We start from the raw sequence: 7,845 nt of genomic DNA on the forward strand, positions 1-7,845 counted from the left end.
TATTATTCCTTCTTTTACTTAAACATGATGAGAATAAGATCCCAGCTTAACCAGCCATGTATTTCCTCTCTCCTTTAATGTAATATTTTATTCATTTATACCTATTTTTATATGACATGATTATTTAATTTTATTTCTCTCTATGCACTTTTATTTTATGTTGTTACTTCTTGTATTATATCAAACTTTACCTCAAAGCTTCTATGTAAAAATGCTCCTTCAACCCACCCAATTAATGATATCATGCTTAAGATTTTAATTTTTCATTTTCACATATGAGAAGTAAACAGTTTGACATTATTATTTGACCTTAATTAATTGGTCTTTTTGGTTATCTTCTTATATATTTATTCTCATTCTTGTAAATCAAATTTTCCATTCCATTCTCCTCTTTTCTTCAAGAATATTTTAAAGTTTTCTATTTCTTGAAATTATTGTTTTTTTTTTCCTTGTAGGATTATTCTCAGCTTTACTGAGTAAGTTGTTCTTGATTGTCCATTGGTTAATTATGAAAGGGACATGCAGTGAAACAATAGAAGTCATTATTAGTAATAGAGTATAGTAGATGAGCAGATAAATTCACAACCCCTAAGAAATATTAAAAGGAAGCCTCGGTATTTCCTTTTAACTGTCAACATGGTTCGAGATCAGTAGGAATTGTGAAATATTGGGGGAAGGGCTGGAAGTTATTCCCTTCAAGCAAAAGGAAATAGCTAGATTTAAGTCACATTTCAGCCCGATTCTTACACAGTTTTGAGGATCCTGCTCTCCTCAAAAAAGTCTAATGAGGGGGGCAGCTGGGTAGCTCAGTGGATTGAGAGCCAGGCCTAGAGACAGGAGGTCCTAGGTTCAAATCCAGCCTCAGACACTTCCCAGCTGTGTGACCCTGGGCAAGTCACTTGACCCCCCATTGCCTACCCTTACCAATCTTCCACCTATAAGTCAATACACAGAAGTTAAGGGTTTAAAATTTTAAAAAAAGTCTAATGAAAGGGAGGGAGTATATAGATTTAGGGGTGGGGACTTGGGGGTACAGTGATCTTCAGCAGCAGAAGAGACTAGTTGGAAATAAGGGTGAGCTCTTGGCTTAAAGAATCCCTCTTGTTACTCAAAACATTCAAGCCCAAACTTACTCTCATCCACGTTTCAAGATGAATGTCATAGTCTTTTTCACTTAATGTAACAAAAAAATTAGCTTAATAGCTTCCTTGAACACAACATATAATTTCCTGTATCTATGACCTTTGCAGAATCTGATGCCTGTTTCTCATGTCAAAAATTCTCTTTCCTTAATGTTGCCTCCGAGGATTTCTGGTTTTTTAAAAATAATTTGCTCACATACATCCTGGGTGATGCCTTTACTAGCACATTATATTTATTCAGTAGAATATAAGTTCTTTGAGGGCAAGGACAGTTTCATTTTTTCCCTGTATGTCTGTTCCTGGCACATAGTTGTGCTAGATTTCCTTATTTTTCATTGATTTTCATTGATTTTCTTTGATTCTTCTTTGGAGATTATGACTTTTGAAATAGGTAAAAGGGTCACTATTATAGGATTATCAATCCAGTATGTTTTGTTCATTACTAACAAAGTAATTATGAGGATCATGTTCCTAGGCAAGTCAGACAATCTATGAAGAACAAAACTTGCATGTGTTGTGAAGTAGTAAGTGATCTAATCAAAACCATTTATTAAGTACCTACTGCATCCTAAGCACTGCACTGAACTCTGATGATATAAACATGAAAAAGAAAGACAATTCATGACCTCATTTAGCTAACAGTCTAACAAGAGCAGAAAATACAAAAGAGGTACCTGAAAAGTCATAAAATTAGAAAAGGTAGCTGAGTAGAAGAATGATGAAGTAATCTATGAAGAGTGAATCAAACTTTCTTTGTCCATCAATCAGCAACTGGTAAATTGATCAATCAAGAATTTAAAGTACCCTTACCAGTCACTAAGTAGGAGAGTTCACAAGTCATTTGCCAAAGTGGGTAATAAGTCCAGAGGCCACTGGACACTCCTTGGGCAGTGCTGGGAAAATTGAAAGATTACAATTGGTTTCTGAAAATTGGAGGAAGGGATAGGAATTGACTTGGAAAAAGGACTATATAAAGTCTTGAAATTCCTGACCAGGGGACCTTAAGGTTGGATCTTTCTTCTCCTTTGGATTTTGCCTTTGGATTTTCCCTTGGGAAAAGTCAGTGAGCTGGGTGAGTAGCTGTCTTTCCTTTCTGAGTTTCTGGAGACTTGGTTCTAGAGAGTCCTTCCTTTCTTGGAGGAGGCTGTGTTGGTAGAACCTTTGCTGAAAACACCACCAGATTTCTGACTGAGGATTACTGGAAAGCCCATGTGGGGACAAAGGACATAGTGAAGCCTTGTCCAGGCCAAGTCCCACACTGGGCTAGATAATTTTCTACCTTCTTACATTTTCCCACTTTCACTCTTTCCACCTTTGGAAATAAAGCTATTAAAAGTCATTTTGACTTAAATTATAATAGCTTAAATCAGCAACCACAATATTACTATGGAAATCTCATATTTAGCATAAAACTTTAATTTTTAAATTCTTACAAATCTAAAGGCATACAGCTTGGTGGAACCAAACAAATGACTTATCTGGAAACTCTCCTTAAGTGGAAATTTTGAGAGGAGCTCTTTAGAATCTTCTATCAGAAGAGGTAAGCAGAATTTAGTGTATCTGAGATTGTGTGCTTAGTATATTCATAATCTTCAGGAGTTTACCTGGATGGATGATTTAAAAGCAAATTATGTTAGAAAAATGGCATATGATTCTGAGCCCTTCTTCTCCAGCAATAAGAACCACAGGAAAAAAGTGAAAAGAAAGACCAAGATATCCTCATCTGAAAACATAGAATCCTCAATTCAGATGTTCCTTTCTGATAACCTCCCATTATGATTGTGACTAGAAAAATAATGGGAAAACAACTAGTATTTGGGTAGTAAATATACATCAATGAATATAGTGGAAAAGTCAAAGATAGATTTTTATAAAATAGTTTACTCATTTTGTTATTGTTGTTTACCCTTTTTTTAATTTTTAATTTTTTTCTAGATTGTATGTCAATGAAATTTTAACAATCATCTTCTGACATTTTAGATCCATTTTCTTTCTCATATTCACCCCTCATCCCCAAAAGAGAAGACAATATAATATAGGTTGTCCATGTGTTATCATACATTACATATTTCCATATTCATTATATTATGAAAGAAGACACATATTGCTTATGCTAGAGAAAAAAAATTGATGGAGGAAACAAAGTGAAGAATGTCATACTTTTAGCTGCATTCAGACTCTATCAGTTCCTTCTCTGGCAATGGTTCTCTTTTCATGATTCCTTTGGAGTATGCATAGTTCATTGCACTACTGACGATAGTTAAGTCATCCACTATTGATTCATCATATGTTATTGCTGTTACTATTTACTATTTGAACATGTTAAATTTATTTACAACATTCTCCTGGTTCTTATTCACTTCACTTTGCAACATTTGATATAAATATTTCCAGGTCTTTTTTATAATAATCTTTGTCATTCATTATGGTAGTATTTTGTTTTACTCATGTTCAGACACAGAATAGGAAGTCAACAAATTCAGACTGGCCTACATAGATATTACCTTTTTTTTTTTTCCTTATCAGTCCTCCCCTTACAGTCAAGTCAAGAGGCCTGACTGAAAGAATGTACCCATTCTCCTACTTAATCTCATATAATACCTAAGTGGTCATGACATCTAGACTAGTGGTAACAAACTCAATGAAAATCACTAAATTATACAAAAAGATCCCTGCACACTACAAATTAAATGAGAAAATCACATGGTGAACCTTATTTTATTCTATTATGTTTCTCTTTAATTTCTTAAAAAATCAGTTCCATTATAATCTGATTCAGGCTACACTTAGTATTGTTTTAGAGTGCTGGTCAATTGGTTGTCATCTTTGACCTGGGTGGACAAAAACACCCAGGGAGTAGTTGTATAAGAAAAGAAAAGGCTCTCACCATTTTATGCCTGGACTACTGTAAGAAACTTCCAACTTGTCTTCTTACCTCATTTTTAATCACTCAAGCCCATTCCCTAAAGGATGTTACAAAGGTATAAGACTTGGCAAAATAATGGATATCGGGAGAGAAAGAGGATGAGTAGCAAAGAATGACAATTAGGCTTATTAGACTTTGTAACCGAGAAGAGAGTGGGTATTATGGAGAGCAATAGGGGAGTTAGGGAAAATGGAGGTTTTTTGGGAAAATATAATGAATTTCATTTTGGACATATTGAATTTAAGATGTCTATGGGATATACAGTTTGAATTTCCTATTCAGATATTTGGAATTGCAAGATTAAAGATTAAGAGGTTAGGGCTTGAAAAATAGATATAAGAATCCTAGAAGTAGAACTGATAATTGAATCCATCAGTAAAGAGACATACTACAGAGAATGGAAAAGGGCCTAGCACTTTGGGAACAACCAGATTTAGACAGCATGCTGTTAAGATTAAAAATGATAAAGGCTGATATAATAAGAGAAATAAGTAGTTTAATTAAAGCCGTGGCCATGTTGGTAAAATATATATGACCTCGCCTGACTATCTTTTAAATTTACCGCCGGAGCCCATCTTGTCCCTCTTGTGTGCCAGCCAGCCACTCTGCAAAACCCAGAAAGAGGCTTTTTCTAGGCCCTCCTCTGAATTTAAGCTGCCCCCTACGTGGGGACCTTTGAAGTCCCCACTCCCTAAGACCCATTGGAATCATGGATAATGTAGTCTCAAAGCCCCCACGTGTCCATAGGGAGTCTGCTAGACACTTCCAAATGCACTTCCCTAAATTCAAAACAAACAATGCCTTGTAACAGGATACAGCAATGGAGACTTAGAAGGAGAAATCTGAAAAGTAGGAGAACAGGAGAGAGCCATCTTATGGAAAACTAAAGAGTGGAGAGTATCAAGAAGAAGGGAGGAGATGTTAATATCTGAGGTGGCAGAGAACAAGATGCATATGGATTGAGAAAAGGCTATTAAATTTGAAAAATAAGAGATCATTGTAACAGGAATAGGAAAGTTCAGAAAAAGGATGGATTTGTGGAAGATAGAATGAGTTTGATTTTTGGATATGTTCAGTTTTAGAAGCCTATAGACATCCAAATCAAAATGTTCAACAAGGAGTTGAAAATGAGAGATTTCAGCATGAGAAACACTTATCTTGGATATAAGGAACTAATAATCTTCTATTTAGAGATGATAATTGAAACCATTGGTAATGATAGGATCACTATGTGAGAGGGTGTGGAGAGAACAGAGAAGAAGGCTTACACAATAATTTTTTAGACCTTCAAATACATGAAGACTGTTGTCACATACACCATCATATAAAGCATGTACTGAATGCTCTACGGCTCAATTTAAACATACCATCTCTACTCTCTGGGAGTGATGGTTGATTAGAATATCATATTCATTTATTTTTACTTAAAATGTTTATGTAATTAATTGATTTATAATATTTTTCCATTGTTACATTATTCATGTTCTTTCCCTCCCCTCTTCTCATCCCCCTTCCATAGCCAATGAGCAGTTTCACTGGATTTTACACATCACATTCATTTTATAAAAGCATTGTTAGCTGTTTGAAATATTTAACTGAGTTCACATAATACTCCAGTTTCATATGCATAGGGTTTGGGGAGGATTGTGATGGTAATATGTGATTTCTTTGACTTAAAAAAAAACAACTTATTTTGAAATGTTTAGTTTTCACATAATAAAATGGAAAGGAAATAAACAGTTGGCTATGTCTGTACTTGTCTATGCAAAAACTATAACTGAGATTCTCCCCTTATGAAATAATTTTCCTTACTTTTTGACATCATTATGAATAGTAACAGGGTTAAATCTCAGTTTTTAACACGAGATCTCCTTGACTGTACTTTTGTGACTAATCAAGAGGAATATAATTCATTCTTCAGTGACTTAGCAAAGACCTAGACCAATGAGTTTTCTTTTATTTTTTCTACTATTGCTTAGTTGTCTGTAATCTATTATTGTATTCAATATTGTATTCAGTTAATGCAAAATTGACTCTTGTCATTCATGTAAGTCATGCATAGTGCTTGCAAAAAAAATAAAAGGTTGTATAAGACTACTTTGTAATTTTATATATGTTGTTTGGACTCATCCACCTCATTTCCCTAATTTATTATATGAGTGAGTAGACTGCCAAAAAGGGGGGAAAATGTCAGAGAAATAGTTCACTATTACATAAAGATGATCCAACATTCTTTGAAATTCATAGTCTATAAATATTTTGCTTCAGGCCTCTACCAAAGGTGTGGCAGTTGAGACATGAACATAAAATGTGCTTTGTGGAAGAGCATTACAACATTGCTGAGAAAAAAAATGGGCTGGGATATCTGCTTCTGAAACTATAGCACTAATATGAATTTCACCTGCATTGCTTACTTCTTTCTATGTCTCATAATACACATCCTTTATATCCACAATCCCCATAATGATCATTCCTTCTGTATGCTTTCTGACTCATTCCTCTAAGATAAATAAAATTCTCTGAGTCCACCTCCCCCTACCCAAAAAAAATGCATTGCATGATATGCCCTGATTACCTTATAAAGAAAACATTCATTGTGTATCCTCTGAAACAAGTACTTAATTTAGAGTCTGAAAATGAAGTGTTGCAGTAGAAACAACAAAACAAAAGACCTGGATTAGAATTCTGAGTCTTAAACCTTTTGTCTGTCTCAGTTTTTTTCATCTTTAAATAGGAGAATGGCACTAGAGAAATCTCTAAGTAATTCCTAAATGTTATCTCTAGTCAATAAATTATAGGTATTAACCTTCACTTCATAGTTCTACTATCTTATGTAGCATTCAATTATTCTTAATAGTTCAAAGGACTTAATTAATTTAATTAACAGAATGTTTCACCAATCTGAAAGTCACTCATTTCATGATTACCACATATATGACACTGGATAAGTCACTTATCATCTCAGGGATGAAGTAGATGGCATCCCAGATCTGTTTCAGCTTGAAATTTATTATTCTATGATCTTAAATTATATAATTATAAATAATATCATTATAGAAAAGAACCAAGGAGAAAATGCTAAAAACGTCTGGATGAAGAAAAAAAACAATAGTCTTGATGTACATATATTCAAATTCAATAAAGATAGCATCATAGACTACTAGAAACTATTGATTCCTATTTTGTAAATGATTATAAACAATCTGAATTGTCCACTTTTACAAATTCTAAATATTAAAAATGGAGTCTGAAAAGTAACAGCTAACTAATAAGCAAGATTCTGGATAAAAAGAAAAACAAACAAAAGAAGTTAAAAAAAAAAACACTTCAATTTGGGATCAGTTAGTATAGGGGTAAATGCCCTGATATATCATAATAGTAACCTGCGCCTCTCATTGTATTATAAAATAGTGCACTGATTAATGTTCATGTTGATGAGCAACAAGAAAATGTTAAAACTACGTTTAGAGTTTTGTGTAATAAACATGTCATATATTTTGGCAACATTTCAATCAGAATTCCAATCAGAAATCTCCAAAGTAAGGCCCCCATAAGATGACAAGCTTTATTTATCTGTAAAATTCACTTATGTGGAATATCTCATTCAGCCAGGGTGTCAGATAAATAAGGTGCTACTGAATATAAAACACATGATACTGTTTATATAAAAATATTGCACCTTTTGTGAATATGTGATTGAAGGGATAAAAGCACTCTCAGAAGCTTCTGGGTTAAGATGGCGGCAGAGTAAAAAGCAGCTCTTAACCTCTCCTGACT

The sequence above is a fragment of the Gracilinanus agilis genome, chromosome 3, assembly GCF_016433145.1.
Source record: "Gracilinanus agilis isolate LMUSP501 chromosome 3, AgileGrace, whole genome shotgun sequence".
Taxonomy (NCBI): Eukaryota; Metazoa; Chordata; class Mammalia; order Didelphimorphia; family Didelphidae; genus Gracilinanus; species Gracilinanus agilis.